At 31.3% G+C, this 17,837-nt stretch overlaps 1 protein-coding gene and 1 long non-coding RNA gene across 3 annotated transcripts in view; one reads left to right on the forward strand and one right to left on the reverse strand.

Moving 5' to 3' along the window:
• LOC140450374 (uncharacterized) overlaps nucleotides 1-17,837 on the reverse strand; it is a 1,628,978-nt gene that overhangs the window by 1,120,339 nt on the left and 490,802 nt on the right. The gene's annotated exons all lie outside the window — the stretch shown is intronic.
• LOC140450376 (uncharacterized) overlaps nucleotides 4,812-17,837 on the forward strand; it is a 572,900-nt gene continuing 559,874 nt past the window's right edge. For both annotated transcript variants that reach the window (XR_011952014.1, XR_011952013.1), the window contains exon 1: nucleotides 4,812-4,992. This is a non-coding gene — a long non-coding RNA (uncharacterized lncRNA). The remainder of the gene's footprint in view (nucleotides 4,993-17,837) is intronic.

The following is a 17,837-nucleotide window of genomic DNA, read 5'->3' on the forward strand; positions in this document are numbered from 1 at the left end:
TCTTAAAATATTCTGTTATAGAGGAAATAATTTTATTTTCCAATACACTTCGTAAATCAGTTAATTTACCGATTACGTAACAGCTATCATTAAAGGCAACTAAAAAGCTATGAAATATTCAGCAGATGCTCGATATTTATGCATTAATATTATTTTAATTACACATTCTTTTAATGTAAATTTTATTGATTTTGTATTAGACAAAGCTAAGGTAAATAGTATCAATATAAAAGCATTTCGATATGAACTAGACAGTTTCTTTTCGATGTACTAAAATTGAAATAAGTTTTAAAGCAACACGCAATGGAAAAGCGCATAATATACACTACTAGACAATATTTCATAAGATATTATTAATAGAATGTTTAAAACGTAAACTTTGGCTACCATAAAATATAAACAATAACATACTGAATTAAATAAACTACTTTAGGGCAAAAAGGTCCATCGACAGACCACCTTTTCTGTGTAAGTGGTTGAGAAAAAAAAACACCGTTTGAACAAAAAGTTATTTTGCTATTATATGGACCCATAAAAGGAAAAAAACAGTGTTCCGAACCAAAAGCTGTGGAAGGCACTTGAAGAAATTAATATAAATATCAAGAAAAATGAAGAAACGCAAAATATTGTTCTGAATAAAAATTAAAAACCTATATTTCCGTAATAAGGAAAATTAAAGTTAGCCAAGGAATAATGCAAGGTCTCACAGTTACAAAAGACTTAAAGCAAGGATGCTGCCTGTCCTCCACACTTTTCACTATATATCCAGTAAGGGTTTTCAGAATATGCAACAGGAGGAGGGATAGGAATCCTCCTGAATGGGAACTTTCCGCTCTGCGTTATGTAGATGATCAGATAGAGTTGGTACAAGAATATGATGATCTTGAGTATATTACGCGAAAACTCATCAAAGAATATAAATAACGGGGTGTAGAAGTGAGTATGAAAAAAACTAATTTCATGTGTACTGTAGGAGAACCTGTCGAACCTAGCTGAAAAATATATATATATATATATATTTCAGCTAGGTTCGACAGGTTCTCCTACAGTACACATGAAATTAGTGTGTGTGTGTGTGTGTGTGTGTATGTGTATATATACAATGATGAGTGTCTTACCACCCGGCTTTTTACCGTAAGAGATAGAAAACACAGTTACCTTGTGAAATAAAAAGAGATGAAGCTCGTAGAGGTGAGAAATAATCGGAGAAACCTATAATTTATATTACATTACATTACCACTATCGATAGTCTCACACCTTTAGACGTTAGCTTCGAGCTAAATCACCTCGGTCATAATTATTATGTGTAACGTCGTATGTGTGACGTATTTCGATTTTTTATTTCTGCATAAAGTAAAAACTGATTGACCACAATAAAGCAAAAATGTGAATAAAATAATTTATTAATAGTGATTATTTAATCTAAAGTTTTAAATTATTAACCAAGAATAATTTCTACTATGGTTTGAGGAGTTTTATACACTCTTGTCACGGAGTAATTATAAATCCTTCGTGGATTAGTGGTAAGAATTCGACATTGCGACACAGACATCGTAGACGATTAGAGTTCAAAACCCACATGCGGTTTTCTTTTTTTTTTTAATAATTTGAAATTATGCAAAAATCGTTTTGCTTTGAATCACTAAACATTTATGTCAGTCGTTACGAGTATTAGAAGTGTTTAAAGTTAAAACAAACATATCTTATTGAAAAAAACAGTATCGTCGTACTGTCGAAAATAAAGTAAAAATTCTTCAAAATGAAAAGAACGTTTAAAGAATGTTTAAATGAGTAAAAATTCTACAAAAATAAAAAAATATTGTAAATAAACGTATTTACAATAGGTTCAAATAAGCCTTCATTAGCAGCAGAACAATAACCCAAACTGTCACTAAAGAATTATAAAAGTCTGATGGATCAGAGTTCAAGGCACGATGTTTTCATCGTTATATCTCTCATATAGTTTGTACTTGATATATCCCCACATAAAAAAATTACAAGGTGCAAGATCAGGTGATCTTGCAGGCCAAAAAATATCTCCGTGGCCACTAATCAATCGATTAGGAAAAGTCGCACTGAGATATTCACTGACGATGCGAGAATTATGTGCAGGACAACCATCGTGTTGAAACCATATGGAATCGAAAGGTATTGGTAAATTACGAAGGGCTGGGACAATTTGATTTTGCAGAAGTTCCAAGTATTTCCGCCCAGTCAACATACCGTCTATAAAAAATGAACCAATGACATGATTCCCTATTGTGCCTCCCCAAACATTTACTTTTCGAAGACGCTGGGTACGAGCGACATAAATCTGACGAGGATTTCCTCGAGACCAATACCGAGCATTCATTGAATTGTGACGGCCATGCAATGGAAACGTACATTCATCGGTGAACAAAACGTTCTCTAAAAAATGTTCTTCTTGATGTGACATTTCCATTGCAGTTTGACAAAATTCTAAACGTCTATATTGATCCCTAGGGAATTGTTTGTTGGATTTATGAAGTTTATAGGGACGGTATCGAAGTCTTTTCAAAATTTCACCTACTCTAAATCTTGGAATTCCATATTGTTCTCCGAGACGAGATGTTGATTGGGTAGGATTTTGCTCAATACTTGCACAAATCAAAGTGTCCCTTAGTTCCAAATCTGGATTTACCTCCCTTCGTCTACGAACTCCTCTTGGAGCGAACACGGATCCATAAGTAAAAAACTTACGTATAATAGACTGAATTGTTGATCGTGCTGGAGCCGGCCTATTTGGAAACATATTTACAAATTGTTGTCTAATCATGTTGTCTGATAATCCATTCACATGCCAGACAACAATTTGCACTTTTTCCTCGACCGTTAAAATCCTTTTTACGAATCGTTTTTTCAATAAAAAGTTTCTGTTTACCGTGCAAAAACACTTCTCGATGTGTTATTATTTGATAACTTAAAGGCTTGATGATTTGGTTAGCTGTAAATCAGGCAGCTGTTCGCGCGCATCCATTCCAATGTCGTCAATTGTTTTGAAAATCATTACCTGTATAGAGGAATTGATATTAACACGGAGAATTTAGTGATGGATTTGATACTAAACAGTCTTCAATGGATTATTTTGCATTCACAACTGAAGACTGTAAAATTGGAATTCAATTTGAAATATTGTGTATTTCTATTTTATAACATTGGAATAAGAATAAATTGTAAATAATGAGTTTTTCGAAAACTTGTTACCTAATAGGAATCATATTTTCTATTATTTTTTGATTGAGTAAAACAAAAATTTTATCCTTGGTGTGAATTGAACCCTAATCTTCTTGTCAATAGACAACGTCTCTTACTATTACACCAATTTCACATACAATAATTGTTTTCGGACGGAACATACCTACCTTTAGTTTAGTCAAATATTTCAGTTCAGTTATTTTTCAACTAAATAATATTATATGATACCAAACTATGCATGGGCAACAAAAGAAGAATTTATTAACACCATCAATAAAAGCATAGCTACGTATGGCTCGGAACTGTGTAAAATTAAGAACTTAACCAAGAAAATGCTTTGCATAATGGAAATAGATTTTTGGCGACGTTCAAATGGAAAGTCAAGACTAGAAAAAGTACTAGCAGCCGAAGTTAGATATGGTTTTGACATGTACAGAATATGGCTAAGGAAAACCCAATGTAAGTCAAAAGAAGGAAAGAGATAGGCGAAGTTGGCGAGAGTGTATCGACAAAGAGATGCGGGAGAGAAATCTAGAAGAAGATCAATGGGATAAGGACCAATTTAGACTAGGGCTAAGACTAGGAGTCGTAAGGCGACGACATAAGACGCTATGAAGGGAAGTATCGCTATGAATAAAACATTTCAGCAAAAGTACTTTTTATCGATTACAAACCCGCCTACGATATGTCCTTAAAAGGCCATATTTCCTCTATTGTTTTCTCATTTTGGACGCTGTTTATTTTCAGTCGTTCTGTGAATTTAATTTTTGTTTCTATCTTTAAATTAAGAGTTTCGCGGATATAAACTAATTATCTGTTAATTATATTGCTTAGATTTTAGCTAAAGAAAGGGTCTGTGACCGTTTTATTAAACCCGAATCATTCTGCTGTATTCCAAAAAGCTGTATCTTGAAACATGACCCAAAATGAAAAACATCGCTATGGACTTAAGGATGCATCTAAACTTTATATAAAAACGCAATTTTAGGACGCATCGGGACATAAATGATTGCCTTCGGTCTTCTAAATTTTTTATAAGAATAATAATGGATACAAAAATAAACAAAAAAATATTGAAGTGTTGTTAAAGTAATCGAGCTCATAGCTGGTGTCCTGTATATCAAATGTAACATAATTAATTTACTCCTATATTTGCACCATAGTGTCTACTAAGGGAATGCTAACTAACCAACATGTTTGTGTACGGATAAAACAAACATGTAGTCAACAGAAGAAAATGAAGTGAATAAATCCTACTAATTGGTATATAGGTATACAATACTTATAACATCATTAATCCTTTTTGAGTTGGCCTTTAAGTTTACACATAAGACTAAAAAAGTATTTTACTGAAATATTTTACATAACATTTATACCTATAATTAGTAAGAAAATAAGTAATTATTTGACATCTCATTAGTTAAATATTGTTTATTCTGTGAACAAATACGTATCCATTTCTAAAACTCGATTTTTCTGAACCCCTAATCAAGAACGCAAACAGCACGGATAAACCGGATATCACTTCACATCTACCAAATACAAATATCGATCAACAGGTGGATCTGCTGACAAGAAACGACAAGTAAAGTAGAAACAATGGCGTCAGGTGATAAATCAAAACAAAACCGACGAAGTTTTTTAATTCTAAATATAGTTAGATAATATTCGTTTGGACAGTAAAATATGCAAGAAACTAAAAGTTTGTATTGACTAATAATCTTTGTGTTTGTGTGATGTGATTCAACAGTGATTTTTAATGTTTACAGAAAAAGGTTAGTATTTTATATTTACCTATGAATAGCAATAAAAACTGTACCTATAAAAAACATAGTGTATACTTCCAGCGTGATTTATGTCTATCACAATTTTGTTTTTTGTCGTATACATACAGATATTTTTATTATTAGTTTGTCTATGTTAAACTAACTTTAATTTTTTTCAGTAGATATTAAATTATGTCGATTTGCAATTGTGTCTTATACCTATATATCTTATTAATATAAAATTAATAGGTAGACAGTTTATTAAAAGAATTGTTTAAATCAGTAATTTATCCAAGTAAATAATATAATTCTTTTTATGTCATCACCAAGACTTTTTCTCACATTTTAGCCCAGTCTGGTTATACAAAAATCATCGATTTCACGGCAAAATGTTTCGCAGATATCTGAAGCTTTTAAGACATAGGTGGGGGTTACTAGATGACGAATAGATAAAAAGATACTCCTATTTTTACCTTGCGTTTTTTTTTAAACAATAATTTATCGTCAGAATTTGATTTTTTATCTATAAGTTTTTTCCCTTATAATTTAAATAAACAATAATTATACCATTTTTTTATATCAAGAATATCTTAATTTTCCCGTTTTTTCAATTAAAATTGATAAATAATTTACGGAGATATTTGCAAAAAAGCAGTTTTTTTTGCACTAATTTATCAATTCAATTAATTTTTTTATTAATAAAATAAAAAGTTATTAGTACATTTCAACATTGAGGAATTACCGTCCTTTAAATTTGTGCGAAATTTCCCCCCGATCGGTCAAATACTTTAAAAGTTATTCAATTTGTTTATCCCTGGGACTAATTATTTAAACCATTGAACTTGCCCTATGAATGATGCTAGACACATTTTACAAATTTCATAGGATTCTTTAAGACTTATACTATCACAGATGTTAAATGAATTATGAGTTTTCATCGAAATTATTTACAAAATAAACGTTTGAAAAAGGAGTATGTTTTTTACTTATAAACAATTGTAATAACTTCTATATTTTTCAAGCTACAGACTTGTACTTACAACCATTAGATAGCTGGTAAAAAAACTCACATTTAACAAAAAAATAAACCTTCTATGAATAAAAGGAACGAAGTTAGCGACAATTTTTTTGTTAATTATATCTCCATTGTTTATAAACATTAAGAAGTAAAATTTGCACAAATTTTGAATGAAAATATAAACTTTATATTGAATTTTATAGCTACAAAATTCATCCAATTTTTCGAAACTTAAAACCTTTCGAAACGAAGTTACTTTCGAAAGATCGACATTGGAAAGTGGAGGGGAAACTGTTTTAGCTCCTCGCTGCAAAATTTAATAATATGGTTACGGATTTATCATAATTTAAAAGCTTCAACAGTTCTGTAGAAATTTCATCAGGTCCATTTGCTTTTCCATTTTTGCGTTTCTTATTGCGTATTTTACTTCTTCTTTCAATATGTCTGGCCCAGTTGCATTGATTATCTGAGTTAAATTGTTTCGATCGTCTTCAAATAATTCATTCAGGTATTCTGTCCATCTTTTTATTTTATTCTCTAGATCTACAATAAGATTTCCATCTTTGTCTTTAAGTTAACCTATTTGGCATTTCTTTATGCTTCCTGTTATCTCTTTTACTTGTTTATGTATATTGAACGCATCGTACTCTTTCTCATAGGTTTCCATTTCTTCACATTGTTCTTTAATCCACTCCTCTTTGGCTTCTTTTATTCCCTTTTTTATGTGTTTATTTATTTCTTTGTATTTGGCTGGGTAATTCTTCATCTTTCTTCTTTGTTCCATCAAGTCTAGTATATCTTGTGTCATCCACCCCTTATTCTTTGTTGTTGTTTTTGTAAAATGTTTCTTTCCTGCTGTTTGTATAGCTGTATTTATGTACTTTAATTTTTGGTTAACGTTGTTTGTATCGTTAATTTGTTGCTGCACTGAACGGAGGTTTTCATTTATTTCTTCTCCTGTTTCTTGTCGTATATTTTTGTTTCTAAGTTTATTTAAATCTAGTGCCTTTCTGTGTGGTCTTCTAATCTTTTTTGGCCTCGCCTCTATCATAGTAACTACCGGGTTATGATCTGAGCCTATATCAGCTCCTGGGTACGTCTTAGTACATTTAACAGCATTATGATACCTCCTTGCTATCATAATGTAGTCTATTAGATTTCTTACTATTTTGTCTTTGGTATGTTGTAGAGATGTCCATGTATATAACCGTCGAGGAGGTAATTTGAAAAAGGTATTTGTTATTACGAAGTCTTCACTTTGGCAAAATTGATTCAATCGATCTCCTCTGTCATTTCTGTTTCCAAGCCCATATTTTTCTACTTGTTCTCCTACCTTACCTTGACCCACCTTGGCATTAAGATCGCCCATTATTATGTTAATGTATGGAAAGACTGACTTAATAAGTGAAGACAAACAACCTGCAACAAAAAGGTTCAGACGTGACAGTGAAGTCGAATAAATGAACCAAATTTTAACTTTTAAACCAATGTATGTAAAGAAAATAAAAAAAGTAAAGTTCAATAAACATTGCAAAATTTAATAAGGCAAGTGATGAAAAAATCGACTTATTTTATCAAAGCAGTAAGGCAGATTAGATTAATATTTTTATATCATATTTGTAAGAAAAATAGAATAAAAATCAATATTCAATCAATATGATCAATCAATATCAATTATAATTAATATAAGGAATATAATAATATAATGTGTAAAAAATTACCTGAAATTTAATTTATAAAATATATAAGTATTATTACATCATTGATATAAAACATATGTTGATTTTCCGGGATTTTCTGAGATTTATGGGGGGTGAAAATTATGTCATCATTATTAATACTGCGACAGACTATTCGAGCAAATTAAAAAAAAAGTAAGTATTTAGGGTGAATTTTCCGAGTTTTTCCATATTTTCCGGCCAGTGAAAACTATGTAGTTATTCATATTTCGACGAGCTACCCCAGAATAAAAAAAGAGGCTTGCAGCTGCAAAGGAAGCAGAGATAATGTAAATTTTTCCTACGTGTTGCAATTTGAAGTTCCGATGCCGGAAAAAAACGGAGCTGAAACAGATATCCTCTCCACTTTCCTATGTCGATCTTTCGAAAGTACCGTCGTTTCGAAAAATTAGATAAATTTTATAGCTATAAGTTTCAATATAAAGTTTAGACTTTCATTTAAAATTTGTGCAAATTTTACTTCTTAATGTTTATAAACAATAGAGATATGATTTTTTTAAAAATAGTCACCAACTTCGTTCCTATTGGTCATAGAAGGTTTTTATTTTTTAATGTGAGCTTTTTTACCAGCTATCCAATGGTTGTACGTACAAGTCTGTAGATTGAAAAATATAGAAGTTATTACAATTGTTTATAAGTAAAAAACATACTCCTTTTTCAAACGTTTATTTTGTAAATAATTTCGATGAAAACTCAATATTCATTTAACTTCTGAGATAGTCGAAGTCTTAAAGAATCCTATGAAATTTGCTGAATGTGTCTAGCAACATGCAAAGGGCAAGCTCAATAGTTTAAATAATTAGCTTCAGGGATAAACAAATTAAATAACTTATAAAATATTTGACTGATCGGGGGGAAATTTCGCACAAATCTAAAAGATGGTAATTCCTTGATGTTTAAATGTATTAATACCATTTTATTTTGTTAATTAAAAAATTATTAAAATTTATAAATTAGTGCAAAAAACTGCTTTTTTGCAAATATCTCTGTAAATTATTTATCAACTTTAATTAAAAAAACGGGAAAATTAAGATATTCTTGACATAAAAAAATGACATAAATATTGTTTATTTAAAATATAAGGGAAAAAATTTATAGAAAAAAAATCAAATTGTGACCATAAATTATTGCTTAAAAAAACGCAAGGTAAAACTAGGAGTATCTTTTCATCTATTCGTCATCTAGTAACCCCCACCTACGTCTTAAAAGCTTCAGATATCTGCGAAACATTTTTCCACCTTTTTTTTAACCAGACTGGGCTATTTCTTCTCATTCATTTATTGAGTTAATAGACAATACAAATTTGCAAATAAAAAGACTTTTTCTTAACTTTCTTTGATACAGTTATCTAACAACTGCTTTTGATAAATTAGGTGATAAGAACATGCAACAAACAAAATATGCAAATCATTTTTTACTTAACTATATTATAGAATAGACGTTATAAACAATATATTATTATAAACAAGGTAAGATCGCTATTTGATTTTCTATACTACGTATTTATAGGTGGATAATGGTAAATTATATTGAGAAGTGACCTCATTTTACTGAAAAGGCATAGAAAATCTTTGGAAGTGAGAGTTTGTAAAGTAATTTTTGTTAATTTGTTGTTTATTTGTTGTAAAAATAGCTTTAAAAGTCGATTTTTTGAAAATATTTTCTAAAATTGCACAAAAAATTTTAATTTCACGTGCTGATAGAGACAATATCACATGTATTCAGATATAGTAGAAACCCTCAATTTAGAATAGTAATTTCATAGTTTAAACGCCGAATATCCTCAAATTTAAATGTACACAGCGGCCCTCGAAAACTGCCTATTTTCTCGATTGCAATTTGCGTTTCCTCATAAGAAATTACAGAATATATAAAGTAGTATATTTATTTGTGCTTCTCTATAGTAGACTTGACCAGAAATTGTCGTACAGTGTAGCCAATTCTTGTTCACAAGTAGTAATTATGGTCATACAAAACCTGTATTCTTCCACGCAGCGATTATTACCGTCATAAAAATACAAAAAAAAACATGATTTTTTCAATAGTAAAACTTAAGCACAAAATTGTAATGAAATAAATTTTATTTATATTTTCCGTTTCGTTACATATTTAAATTTATAAAATAAAAATCGATATTTTAAAACATTATCTTTCAATCGTTTGGCAATGTTGGAATTAGCGAGGAAATTCCGTTTTACATTTCGGACCCAGACATGCCCTAAAACTAGTTTTTATTATTTTTTCGCCGAAGAAATGGTTAATTTACATTGGCGTTTCGCATTGGCGTTTGTGAGTATATTTTATGTGATAAGTTTGTAAACTTATTGTTGTCAATACTGTTTTAACAATACTGTATTGTAGTATAGTTTGTGGTTTTATAGTAAATTTTTAGTTATATTCTTATACAGAATTGTAAAAATTATTGTATATATAGTATATACACAGATTATTGAAATACAATGGACGAAAAACCGAGTTGTTCCAAGAGAAGACAGCAAAATTCTGATGTTGATTCCAAAAATGAAAAGCCGCAAAAGAGACGGAAAATGTTAACGTCCGAAGGGAAGGTAATGATACGAAACGTTTATGAAGGAATTGTCAGCAGAAAAATGGCATTAAATGTTAGCCAAGCGGTCGACATTTGTAGCAGTTTAACAAAAGTATCGGTTAGCTGTATTTGTCGTGTACTTAAAAATACATCGGAAAATAAAAAGCAAGAAAAAGGTTAGAGGTAGGTAAAGCATTGTTTTCGATGACGAGACGATGATATAAGGAATATTATACGTCGAAAAATTCATTCATTTTATTTTCGGAGTGAAATTCCAACACTGAAAAAAATTTCTCAAGAGCTCGAAAACGATGACTCTTTACCCAAGATATCTCGTAGGGTCTTAATCAGAACCATGCGCGAAATGAACTTTCGATATGTAAAACGCAACAGAAAAAGTATGCTATTAGAAAAAAATGAAATTATTCTGTGGAGAAGAAAATATTTAGAAGAAATACGAAAAATTCGCAGTACTGGACGCAAAATATATTATTTGGATGAAACCTGGATTAACGAAGGTCATACAGTTGAAAAAGTTTGGCAAGATTTAAATGTCAAAAGTAAACGCGAAGCACTTATAGAAGGCTGGTCTACAGGATTAAAAGCTCCATCAGGAAAGGGACGGCGTTTAATCATTACCCATATAGGAAGTGATACAGGGTTCCTTGATGATGGTTTGCTTCAATTTGAGTCGAAAAAAATAGGCGATTATCATAAAAAAATGACTACCGAAGTATTTGAGCGCTGGTTTAAGAGAATCTTACCAAAATTGGAATCTGGGTCTGTGGTTGTTATGGACAATGCGCCATATCATAGCCGCAGACTAGAACAATTACCGACGACGGCATGGCGGAAAGGGAGAATTCAAGAATGGCTTACAGAAAAGGGGATTGCATACGAAGAACTAATGCTCAAAATTCAACTACTTGACATTGCACGGTTAAGGAAAAGTGAATATCTTAAATATGTTGTGGATGAAACTGCAAAAGATTATGGTGTCAAAGTTCTACGTCTACCACCTTATCATTGCAAACTTAATCCCATTGAACTTATCTGCGCGCAAGTGAAAGGAAAAGTAGCACGCAATAACAAAACGCTCAAATTAAACGAAGTTAAGGAACTTTTGATTGAAGCAATCCTCCAGCAAAACTCCAGAGAAATGGGTTAAATGTATAGGCCACATAATTAAAGAAGAATATCGTATGTGGGAACTTGACACTCATGTCAAAGTTTTACTAGAGCCAATTATAATTAGACCAGGTGAAGATAATGACAGCGATAACAGTACTGCATCTGCAGATTTAGACAGCGAATAATATTTTCTAATAGTTTAGTAGGAACATCAGCATAAAAAAACCAAAAACAAAAAAAAAACGAGAAGAACATAGTAAGTGTGTATAGTGTTTGTGTTTAAATAGAATAGTACAATGTTTTGTTACATCCAAAATTATTTTTATTTTGTTTTTATAAAAGTTTATTTTGTTTTATAGGATTTTATTTTGTTTTGTTTTATACTGGTTAAGTGTTTTGTTTATTTTATTTAATGGGACAATATGGCTCTTGGCGAACACCCATTTAAAAAAAAGTGACGCGCCACAAGACATATCTCTCGGGTGGTGTGGAAACTGTCCTAAAATTTGTTTTAAAAAAATTTCATTGTGTAACTCTTTAAGGACGGGTCACGTCAAAAGACGTTTTAGCGTAACTTCCGCGACAACCTGGTGGCATCAGTAAGCTTTCTGCAAAATTACTTGTTTTTTATAGCTTTTTGTTTGTGGCATTCTGTATTTTTAGGATACTGTATGGAATAAGCCACAAAATATTTATTTATAGGTTTAATTTACTGATTTTTCGATCTCTATATAAAGACATCGTTTTCAAATATACAAGTGATAGTAATATTTATTTTTCTATTGCTTTTTGCTTGCCGTTCTGTATATTTAGAAATAATGTTGGGAACAAGTAACAATATATTTAATTAAAATGTTTAATTTACTGACGTTTCGATTTCTATATAAAAAGATCGTTTTCAAATATTCAAATGATAGCAATATTTATTTTTCTGTGGTTCTGTGCTTTTTGCTTGTGGCATTCCGTATTTTTAGGGAGAATGTTGGAAATAAGCCACAATACATCTATTTACATGTTTATTTTACTGACGTTTCGATCTCTATTACAGAGACCGTTTTTAAAGTGAAGAAAAAAAAAGAAAATAATATAAGAATATACAAATATATAATAATAAACAAATAAAATAAATATAACTATAATTTATATCTTTGAAAACGGTCTTTAGATATAGAGACGGAAACTTCAGTAAAAACCTGCAGATAAATATATTGTGGCCTATTTTGAACAGTAATATTTAAACAATTTAATATAATTAACGTTGAAATAAAAGTGAGTGTACGCCACTGGATTTTCATACGTCTTTCCCCACTTCTACGCCTTCAAACGATGACTCACTCTCCCAAATAGTGAAATTAGAGTTTATATAAATTTCAAGAAGTTTCACTTAAGCGGGCCCTAAACGTAGCAACAGATTATTATTATGTTTTTTGTTTTATTTATCCGCATCAACCACTGGCGTTATTAGCGGTAGGTTTATTATAATACATAGAGAAAATCTCATAAAGAATGAACCTCAACCAAAATGTACGAGTTGTGACGTGCCGTTAACAGTGAGACACGTATTAACGGAGTGTCCCAAATATAGTGCTGAAAGATTAACTAATAAAATTCCATCAGTTATAGAGATATTTTTAGTGAGTGTACCAGTGAAAATATTGTGAAATTTTTAAGAGACTGTAACATATTGAAAACCACATATAAGTATGTTATTTATTTGTTATTTGTTATTTGTATTTAATCATTATTGTTTACATTAAATTCATCCGCTAATAACCAATATGGTTGATGCGGCTGCCTTTAAATAAATAAAAAAAATAGAGAAAATACGGTACATTTTAAAAGTCATGACTTACAACAATATTGTACAATGTACATGTATGTACAAAATGAATCATAATTTATTATAGAGTTTACTGTAATTTAAAAAAGACAGAACTTCATTGAATTTTGTAACCAGTGCTTCTTTCAGGCTGTTGGGTATCTGGAGTATCGCCTTGGCTGAGGTGTACTCTGGACATTCTATTCTTATATGGTTGACTGTAAAAGGTGTTTGGGATCTTTGGCACATTGGTAGTGGTTCTTTGGAGATTATGTAGTCGTGCGTAAGTCGTGTATGCCCAAGCTGGAGTCTGCTGATAATTACCTGGTCTTCTCGTTTTGGTGGTATAGGAAGATTTTTTGAAGATACGTCTGGTTTGATGTTTTCAAGATTTGTGTTTGTTTGATCCCATATTTCTTGCCAGATTTTATTTACATGAGTCTTGAATAAAGTTTTAGTATCTGATATTGGTATAGCTGTTGTAGTCGGAATGTTCACATTGTTTATTGCTTCAAACGCTGTTTTGTCTGCTAGCTCATTACCAGTTATTCCGACATGTGATGGGACCCACATAAATGATATGGTTTTCCCAGAAAATTGGAGCTGTTGCAACGCTTTTTTAATTAGGAATAGATTGATGTGTGTAGGATAAACTTGTTTAATGGCCTGTAAATAACTTAATGAATCTGATAATATTAGTATTTGTTTTTCATTTCTGGTTTTACTCTGCGGTATGTGTATTAGCTCTGTGGTATAAATACTACAGCCGTCAGTTAATCTAGTGATAGGGAATGTTTGTGTAAATTTGCATGATACTGAAGCCTGACCTCAGCAGAAATGTGTCAGTGCTTATCACGATTAAGTAACAAGAGGTCTACTAGCTAAAGAAACTATCCAGGGAGGTGTCTGGTATATTTTTATGGGTGCCAAGGTGATTTGATTGATATAATGCGGTAGTCTTTTAACTCGTTCCTAATATGGTACTGTCCTGGTAGTGTAATTTGTGTATTGTTCTAGTGATTCTTCCGATACTAAACTTGCGAGAAAGTTATGATCCTTTACGCTTAAAATTTTTGAAGCGTAGCATAGTGATATATATTGTCTTCTCAGGTATAGTGGCATTTCTGCTCCTAGCACTTGAAGGCTTCTTATTGGAGTAGTTCTAAAGGCTCCAAAGATTAGTCGTAGATATGTGGTTTGAATAACATCCAGTTTTTTTAGTTGATTTTTATTTGCTGTTTAATAACAGATGCATCCGTAGTTGAGTTTGCTTCTCATTAATGTCTGATATAAATTCAGAAGACTTTTAGTATCTGAACCCATCTATGATTGGATCAAACTCTTAGTAAGTTTATTCTTTGTTGACAGTATTTGATCAAATTGTTGATATGTGAAGTCCATGTGAGTTGTGAGTCAAATATTACACTTTTGTCAAACATTATTACTTTAGTCTTCTCAGTTGAAAAAGTTAAACCAGTCTCTAAAGACCACATTTCTAAGCTGTTTCATGTTCTCTGTAAAATTTGCGTAGCTAATTCTATATTTTTACTTTTAACATATACTACTAGAGCATCAGCAAAAAGATTATCTTTACGGGAAGTTTTATGTGGTTTGTTATATTATTTATTGCGATTAGAATAATAGTGGACTTAAGGCCGATCCTTGAAGAATTCCATTATGGAGTGATTTCGATGTTGACATGAATCCATTCGTTTTTACTTGTATAAACCTGTTTTGAAGAAAGTTTTTGGTGAAAGCGAGAAAGTTACCATCTATTTTCCAGTTTTTCATAATTTTGAAGATATAATGCGTCCATGTTGTGTCGAAAGCTTTATTGATGTCGAAAAATATTGCGATTACTTTTTGTTGATTTGTAAATGCTTTATGAATTTCGGATTCTAGTGCAACAATGTTATCAGCTGTCGATCTGTCTGAACGGTATCCGCCTTGTATGGGGGTAAAAAGTTTTTTCTTTTCCAAGTGCCACTTCAGTCTTTTACTCAATATTCTCTCCATTGCTTTGCAAATGTTACTGGTAAGAGATATTGGACGATAGGAGGATGGTAAGTTTTTTGGCTTATTCATTTTTAAAAAAGAACTTATAATTGCTTGATGCCGTATTGAAGGAAACGTTTTATTTGTGTAAATATTGTTAAAGGTGTCAATTAAAATTTTCTTCACTATTTCAGGTAGTTTCTCAATAAATATTGTTGGAATATCATCAGGTCCTGAAGAGTTTTTTAGCATTGCCTAGGCTTTCGTTTAACTCGTCTAGTGTAATCGGTATATTGAGAGCATAAAATGTCTTCTATTTGGATTTGTGATAATTCGGTTTTTTCTTTGTGCTTTAAGAATGTAGAGTTGTATTGATCATTGCTCGAATATAATTGATAGTGATCAGCTAAGATTTCTACAATTTCTAGTTTATCTAAAGTAATTAAGTTATCTGTAGTAATGGTGTCGATATGATTAATTTTGGTTGAGCCTTTTATTTTCCTTATTTTCTGCCAAATATCACTTATTGGTGAAGATGAATTTATTGATGAGACATAATTGGCCCAGCTTTCTTTTTTTAGATTTTTTGATTAGAAATCTGGATCTGGATCTTAACGCTTTAAATCTAGCTAAGTTAGTTTCGGAATTGTGTTTTTCCAATATATTAAAGGAGTGTTTTGTTTGTTTCAAAGAAATTTCTATTTGGATATTCTACCAGGGTAGAGGTGTTTTTGTGGTAGCTTTAGTTTTTCCAATCGCTTTTCTGGCTGAATCTATTAGGATATCATTGGAATTTGTTATTGTGATGTTTATATCTTCTAATATTTTGAAGTCTTTTTTTCGTTCAGTTATTAAACTAGTGTACTTTTCCCAGTCCGCTGATTTTAATTTTTATGTTTCATATGGTTTTGTATTAATGTTTGTGTCTTTAATATGAGTAATCAAAATTGGTAGATTGTCGCTGTTAGATAAAGTCAGAGTAAAGATGACTTGTTTTTTTCGAGATAACACAAAGGCTTGTTTTTCTAAAGCATTGTCTTTAATTTGACTTAGTTTTTCGGAACACTGCGACCATTTGTTCTGCCACGCACAACTAACTATGTTTTTTAAGCATAATTTAAGATCACTTAGCATTATTATATTTAGTTGAACTTGACCATCACTTTTCGCTGCTTCGTGAGCTAGACGGTCCACAACCTCGTTACCGTGTACCCCAATATGAGATAGAACCCAGATTATTACCACGTGTTTGTTTTCCTTTGCAGAATTTTGAAGTTCTTTGTACATGTCTTTATGAATAGGGTTGCTGGAGTATATATTTTGGATGTCACAAAGGGCGTTCATTGAGTTAGTTATGATTGTGTAATATAATTTATTTATTTTTGTCTATGTTGTTGTTATTGTCAGCTAGTGACCTCCATGTGGATAATCTACGTTTAGTAAGTTTGAACAAGGTGTTTGCAATTCATTAATACAGAAATAAACCAGCCGATTGCCACTTTCATTCCTCTCCCCGAGTCCATATCGTCCTACACAATTCTCCAATTCTCCTTGGCACACTTTAACGTTTAAATCTCCCAATAAAATATTTATATCATATCTTTTAGTCAGCTTTAAGACATTGATCATTTGTTTATAGAAGTTCTTTATGGTGTCTTCATGCTTGTCTGCAGTGGTTGCATATACTTGGATTATATTTATTTTACGTTTTAAATGAGAGTTAAGAGACAGCATCAATACTCGATCAGAGTAGGGAATAAAGTTACAAACAAGTTTTTGAGAATTCCTGAAACTATAATGCCAACTCCCTGCCTGTGATTGGAGTTGTTACCGAAATAATACATTGTATATCGCTAAGCCACAATATGTTAATCTTCATTCTGGACATTTTCTACACAGTGTTATCTAGTGTGTCAGATTGGTATAAACTTCTTAAGTTCCATGTTCCAATTTTCAAGACTATACAGTTATTCTTATATTTGTTTGACAGGGATTTACCTTAATGACGACCTGAGAGGCTCTGTCGTTCAAATCTGATTGTCCTCTCCTACCGGATCTTTGATTCCGAGCTCTATAAGTAAATTATCGACTAGTGGGTCCATTATGATATTTACTAACGATATCCATGCGGATCTTTAATCTGGTAGGCATCCCGTGACTTTCCACATGTCAATGCCATTGAAAAATTTAGCACTTCCGCCTTTGGAGTTAATTTCTCAGCTCGAGGGCAATGAAGTGCCCTACCACGTGTCGGTTCTTCCACCCGTAACTGTTGACCAACCAGTGGGGGTTACTTATACCGGTAATCGTTCTGTTAATTTAAAACTTCACTAAACTTAATTAAACTTAATTGAAATAATATTGCACCTAAAAAAACAAAGTTTTTACAGAATCTGAGAATGTGTAAGACTAAATTTATGTATTTGAGCTATTTCGATAAACTCTGAAGTGTATCGGAAGTGCAATGCAAGAGAAGCAAGTCATATGAGGTTTACAATTATTTTTTACATTATAAGTTATGAGAATCTGTTTTTACGTTTTTTTTTTGAGAAATGCCAAACTCAATAAAAAATAGGAAAAGTATTAAAAATTTACGAGTATTTA

The sequence above is a fragment of the Diabrotica undecimpunctata genome, chromosome 9, assembly GCF_040954645.1.
Source record: "Diabrotica undecimpunctata isolate CICGRU chromosome 9, icDiaUnde3, whole genome shotgun sequence".
Classification (NCBI taxonomy): Eukaryota; Metazoa; Arthropoda; class Insecta; order Coleoptera; family Chrysomelidae; genus Diabrotica; species Diabrotica undecimpunctata.